Below are 7,500 nucleotides of genomic sequence, written 5' to 3'. Positions count from 1 at the left end.
ATATCTGAGTATCACATCCCTTGTTTTACCATCTCTTCCCTGCATCCCTTCTACCACTTGTGCTAATTTCCATTCTCCTCTCAATGCATTTTGGTCATTAACAAGTACAATATCACCCTTCATTATACTTCTTACATTTACATGCCATTTTTGTCTTACAATAAGAGTTGGAAAATTTTTCATCCATTTATTCCAAAACAAATCTACTATTTTCATCTTAAATGCATATGAATTATTAAAATTAACCCTCTCATTCCAAAATCCACAAGGAGTTTCGATGGTATATCGACCCAACAGTAAATCATTAGGTCTTAACACAGTCCCTTCGTTAAAGTTTTCCCCTGGTTTAAACCCAATAGGCCGTTCATTCAACATATTGGCAACTTCATACATTACAGATTGTAGTTCCACAAAAGATATGACTGATTCACCTATGATTCTGGTAAGTGACCTCTTCATCAATCTAATTAATGACTCGCTACAAGCGTTTTCCCATGGGGCATCAGCAGATTTATTAAATACCCAGGTTAAACCTTTAAATTTTCCAAAGTTAAACACAAAACCTTTATTCCACTGAGTAACCATTTCTCTCAACTCCTTGTTAGCAGACACCAACTGCGTACCGTTATCACTGTAAAGCTTCTTTGGAAAGCCTCTTAGACATGTGAACCTTTTCAGTACAGTAAGAAAGTTCTGAATATCATAACCCTGAATATCATAACCCTCAGAAATGTCCAAATGTACAGCCCTTGTAACCATGCAATTTAAAATTACTCCAAATATTTTCCTTTTCACTCTCCTTTTGACAGTATCACAAACCCAGAAAGAGCCAAAAAGATCTAGGCTAACATTATGCCATGGAGGGCATGGTTCAAGTCCCTCTTTTGAGAACTCTCCCATAGCTTGTGATGTACAGATTTTGTCTATTCTTCGACAAACTACACACTGTTTTCTAATAGACTTCATTGTTTTCCTTGCTCCCAATATCCAATATTTCACTTGAGCTCTAGCAAGACTTGATTCAACTCCACTGTGATCCTTTTGATGTATGTGAGACAGGTATATTAAAGAGAATGGGTGCTTTGGTGGGAGAATTATAAACTGATTTTGATCCCAATTGTCCTTCAACCACTCGGACATCCTGCTACCCACTGTGATTATGCCATCCTCTCTCGACACTGATCCTAAACGTCTATACCTCTTTTCCCAGTCTTGTGGCAAACTTGCTTGAGCGTTTTTGACGAAATACAACTCTGCTTGCTGTATATCTTCTGTACTAGGATCGCACAATATAGCCTTAAACGATTTTTTCTTTATTGCACTAATAATTCTAGCCATTACTGATAACAGTCTTTTCACATTGCTAAATCTTTGAATATCAATCAACTGGCTACTTGAATTAATTTCTCCTTCATTTAAGGCCCCTCTTGCAAAAACAACATCAGGAAGATCAGGTACTGTACTCTATTTTACAGGCCATTCCGAGGAATCTTGATACAGGAATTCTGGACCCTTTTGCCAAATAAATTCTGTGTCTAATTCTCTGGGGTTACATTTCCTAGTAGTCAAATCAGCATTGTTTTCTTCATCATAAGTTAATCCTTCTTCAATGAGTTTGAGTTCCCTTTCTTCCCTAATACTTAAATTTTCTTTTACTGAACATTCTCCACATTTGCAACCTACACATTTTGGGATACACTCCGTTCCCAAACTTTCATCTAAGAAATAATTCTCCACTAATTTACCCACATTTGGTTTAGCCCTGAAATGCCAATCAGTAGTGTCATCGTAGCTTATATGATTAATTTGAACACAGTACTTCTTTTCACCTTCCTTCTGTTCCAATCTACCCCTAACGCAGAGTCCAAAATCATTGGACAATAATTGAATATTATCTACTGTTTTTATGACTTGTGGCAATAAAGTACAGTAATCTGATCCTATTAGCAGCTCTATACGTCCCTCCGGCCTTTGAAGGTATTTCTCCTGCACTTCCAGTCTTCTTGCTATTTCTCCCAAATCCATATGATGATGAACAGCAGTTATCTCAGACACGCCACAAACTTCTATAAGTTTTTCTATTCCTGCTTGATCCCTTAATGATACTTCATAAACACAACTATCCAACTCCTCTGTGTGATCACCAACTTTAGTCATAGTTAATTGTATAGGAATACCTTGAGTCCCAGTTTCTTTGCCATTCTAAATGTAATTAAACTAATGTTACTTCCTGCATCATACAGCGTGGGGATAGACTTCCCTTCACTGTTAACAAACCCAGTCATCAGAATTGCACCTTTTTTACTTAAATAGTTACTTGTGGCATCAATTGTTGAATAATTTGGATTGTTAAATAGTGTGTGTAAACTTGAATGATGATGTTTGCCACACACCTCTCCATTCACCTTTACCCTACATGTAAATCGTTTCTCACAATTCCTCGAGAAATGTCCTGTACGGAGACAGGCGTAGCAAACACCTTTTTATCTTAAAAAGTCCATCTGATTTTCAGCTGACCATTGCTTAAATGTCATACAATCCTTCAATTCATGAGATTCACTATCATGGACAGGACAATTTTTTCTTTTCTGATCCCTGTTATACCTTGTTCTATAAATTCCACCTGTATTTTTTCCTTCGCTAATGTGATATAAACTGGTTAAACATTCAGACAATTTATTTTGAAGTTTCTCTTGTCCTATAGTCAACAATCTTATAGCTTCTGCTAATTTATTTTCCTTTGCAAATTCCCTTTCCACAGTATGTACTGTTACCGTAGTCGCACCACTTCTTGAATTATCTTGTAAATACTCCAGAGCCTTGCGATGATCTGTCAGAAATGTAACCAAATTCTTAAATTTGTCCGAATTTAATTCCTGCACTTTAATGGCCCATTCTCTTTTTAACACCAACGGCAGCAATCTTTCTACTTGGGTTAGTACAGTAGTATTCTCCAGTACGGTAGTCAAGTTCAAATTACTTACATCTAACCATACCTTTTCTACTGTATTGATTAGATTAATTAACTTTCTGTCATCACCATCATTAAGCGGTTTATATGCCCTTATATCTCCTAATATCGCATCGATCAGTTTTCCTTCATTACCGTATGCTTCATTTAGTCTATCCCACATTCGTTTATAATCATCTATATCCTCCACAAGCCTCCTCGGTTCCCCTTCTAATGATATTCTAAGTACGTACGGGTCTTTCCCATGTTGTGACACAACTAGTCTTTCATAATCTCTTACAAAAGCAGGAAATGCTCTCACTGAACCACTAAATTTGGGAGGCTCAAGTTTTTTCAAGGCAATCACAGTATTATTTTTCACTTTTGTCTTTCCCTTTATCACGCCAAGTAATGAATATTTTATAGTTTCCAATTCCTTGATATATTCCTCATATTCCTGACAAGATTCGCCATCCTTTAATTGTTCTATCATTTGTTCATTGATAACATCAACCTTTTCGAAACACTCACTAACCTCAGTGTACAACACTTCCAATGTTTCTATCGAGTCTCCTCTTCTCTGTGCATCCTTGAATAATCCAACCTTCCGATTGAACCTCCTCTTGGCTGTAGTGCGTTCCTTCTTCAGTTCCTCCATGGCTGCTAAGCGAAATTGCTGAATTGTATTGCAGGATATATAACAACTTGGGCTGCCTTGCTGTATCTTTATTGATCTGATTCAGCCTGTAAAGCATGACAATATAAATAGGTATCCCAAACATGATTTTCACCACATTTAACAACAATACATTTAATAACATCACATTTTATAATATATAATACATTAACAATAATACATAGTCATAGTGCAATGAATAATAATAATGCAAAATGAACAGCACACGACAAATGCATACCCGCTCAACTTACAATGTGACCGCCCATTCTTAGCCATGGTAATTAATTGAATACGCCATCCGTCTATACACTGCCACCGACACTTGTCAGTCATAACACCGTCCTGCACTGCTTCCCCGTACCAACATAAAGAACTTGCTTGAAGGATTTTCGGTATCAGACCATTACAATTTCTCGTGCCTGTATCATTATGTTCCCGAATACAATGACAATACGAACATTAATGTAAAGTTTACTAATAAAATTTCATAACAAATGCAGAACCAGCTAATTATAATTTACACAAAAAAATAACACTGCATCCTATGACATGAATATGTCAATCACGAATGGAAATTACACTACAAAAATCACAACAATGACAACTGAGGCGGTGAAAAGTACAACTAAGAAAATCCCAAGGATGGGAGAAATTTGCGACAGTCTCTTATCCTTGGAGAAAACCGACAGTCACTACAAATGCCGCTACTAACTAAAGCAACATGTTCAGTAATTTCGAATTTTCCAAAAGTTACAATATTACTAAATACAATCCCCAATATTTATCCAACTTAACATGTACATGAATTTCATTAACTGGAATATTACTATAACCACATAAATACAAACTATTATGATGATGATCATAATATAATACATATAGATATACTACCTTCTTTTTTTATTTATACGGATCGGTCTTTTGGAACCACCGAAAAGACCGTAGATTAACCCACAGAATAGAATATCCATACATAAAATATAAAGGAAGAATTAAAAAGATTAGAAGAAATAAGTGAAGGACAGAGTTAATGGATAACCTAGCTCAGCGGTGACTCATGACCTGTAAATCACGAATTCAAGACACCTTAAACCTTAACAAGTTTTACTGAAATACACAATGTTACTTCCTTTGTATTGAGGACACCCAGAGGTTCTACTTGCAGAGCCGTCAGTAACCATTGGCATGTCTCCTCTTCTCCTACATTGGTAGACAGAGAACGTCAGCGCTGATCATATGTATAAATAATCGGGCTTTAAAACATATGCATTTGAGTAGCAACACGTCATAGCCTCTGAGGTTCGTAAGTCTTATTTAATCCTGTTGATGGATTTATGTCGTTAAAATCCTTCAGTCTTACTGTGCAGTGACCTAGATTGCCCTACCGCGTCAAAGAAAGGTCGAATTTTTCGCTGAAGCGAAACAAAGAAGGCCATTTGAAAGGATAGCTTTGCAAGGCTCATTGGGTAGAGGGTGGAAGGCGAAAGGATTAGAAACAGAAATGACAGTTTATTCAATTATTATTATTGTTGTTGTAGTTAGTATTGTTGTTCTTATTTTCATCATTAGAAATGTTTACGGCCTCTCAAAACTGGATATCCAGCCTCAACGGGACATGAAATATTCTTTGCCAAATACATGACATAGTTCAAATAGTAATGATTCCAATAGGTAAAGTCGGTCAGCTATTATCATTATTATTTTCATTTCTAGCTAAGCTACAATCCTACTTGGTAAATTAGGATACTATAAGTCTAAGGGCTCAAACAGGGAGAATAGCCCAGTAAGAAAAAGAAACATGGAAGCACATAGAATAGTTTACATGAGTGGTACAAGAGATTGCAAGCCAATGTTACAGAGGCTATGGGACTACCCAAGACTAGAGAACAACGGTTTGATTTTAGAGTGTCCTTCTCCTAGAAGAACCGTACAGAAAACTCTGGTTCTTATAAAGAACCAAAGTTTTTAAATACTGAAGCATATGTCACAAAGAGTAGAGATCATTTCTGCTCTCCAGTTTGAGGAATACTGAGGACAGACTGAACATCTCGAAACTTTCAGTAAAGACATAATTTTTTATTCAAAGTTGTTTTTTATCAGGGTTTGAATTTTCTTAAGTAGCTAGATTACTTTGACATTTGTAAGTATTTACAGTGATTATGGTTTTCTTATGATTTTTCTATTCAAATGTATTCAACGGAAAAGAATCTATTTCCCGATTTTTACACGAACTTCAATCATACGGCTTTACATTATTAAGAAATAGTGTACGCGACCCGTCAAAAATGACGGTTAAATATTTTTTTAAATATGCACACACACAGATTCACCCCTTCCAACACCCTACGCCCTATCCTCGCAGGGTACCCCTTCTCGTCAGGGTACGACTACTCCCTCTCCCCTTACACGAGGGATGATGAGAGACTTAGTAGTTATACGTCTTGCAATGTTCTGAGCGTGACCGAATATATATATATATATATATATATATATATATATATATATATATATATATATATATATATATATATATATATATATATATATATATATATATATATATATATATATATATATATATATGTATATATATATATATATATATATATATATATATATATATATATATATATATATATATATATATATATATATATATATATATATATATATACAGTTTATAAATATATCTGAATTTAAACACGTTCTTTCAATCCCATCATCAGCACACAATGTCCACATGAATGAGTGTTACAGAACTTAACTCAGGAATGGTAGGTCTGCGGATCACTCCCAACCTACCGGCGACACCCACTTCAAATAAGATTAGACCTTGTAGGGAAATAAAATGACATTAAATGTTTAAGGAAATGACAACAGAATAACTAATGATTCGGCAATATTTATGATTTGTAGGCAAATACCTTTAATTGATTATAGTATACCGTGTTAAGGTCCATATCTGAGTTGTGGTAGCGTCCTTGTCTGGTGATTACCAGACTAGAGTTTGGGTCCCGCTCAAACTCGTTAGTTCCTTAGGTCTCTGCAACTTCACCATCCTTGTGGGCTAAGGAGAGGGGGGCTGTTGGTGGGAACCTATATGTCTACCTGCTAAGTCATAAACAGCCATTGACTGACCCACGTTGGTCCTTGCTTGGGTGGAGAGGGGGCTTGGACGCTGATCATATGTAATATGATCAGTCTCTACGACATTGCCCTGCTTGATAGGGCTATGTCACTGTGCCTTGCCTCTGCCATTCGTGAGTGGCCTTTAAACCTTTAAACCCCAAATCATTCTTTTGTTCTGCCTATCTCCCGCTCCTTCTCTCCCTTCCTCTGCGCCTTCTTCAGATCGTGTAAGAGAAATTAGGCAATTTTGAAGCCAATATTTCGTTGTTAAGTAAATCGAGGCGAACTTATTGCATCGTTTTTTTTTTAAGAGAAACTCTTGCGAGTGGAAGTTAATGGCTTTTTAAAGGACCATTAACTGGAGAGGGGGCGGGTGGGGGGGCAGCCATTAGGAGACCGATTCTGAAATTGAATTTAAGTTGAAACAGAAAGAATAGGAAAAAAAAACTTTTAAGAATTAATTGCCTTTGAATCCAAACGATTGAAGAGAGATGACTTAATTATTTTAGAAAATATGGATAAGACAATAAATTAAAACCGTCAAAGTGTGGGAAAATTTTTTATATAAAAGCCTTTGCAAGTGCATTACTTTCCTGTAATGTAAACAGCGAATAAAAATGAACATGAAGAAATTGTTTCAAGATCATTTATAAAAAGAAAGTCACTATTCATATATTAAAAATATCAATCAGAAGAACAAAAAAGATTATAATAATAATAATAATAATAATAATAATAATAA

Source organism: Palaemon carinicauda, chromosome 7 (assembly GCF_036898095.1).
Source record: "Palaemon carinicauda isolate YSFRI2023 chromosome 7, ASM3689809v2, whole genome shotgun sequence".
Taxonomy (NCBI): Eukaryota; Metazoa; Arthropoda; class Malacostraca; order Decapoda; family Palaemonidae; genus Palaemon; species Palaemon carinicauda.
The sequence above is the reverse complement of the archived record's forward strand: the minus strand, read 5'-3'. Positions refer to the sequence as shown.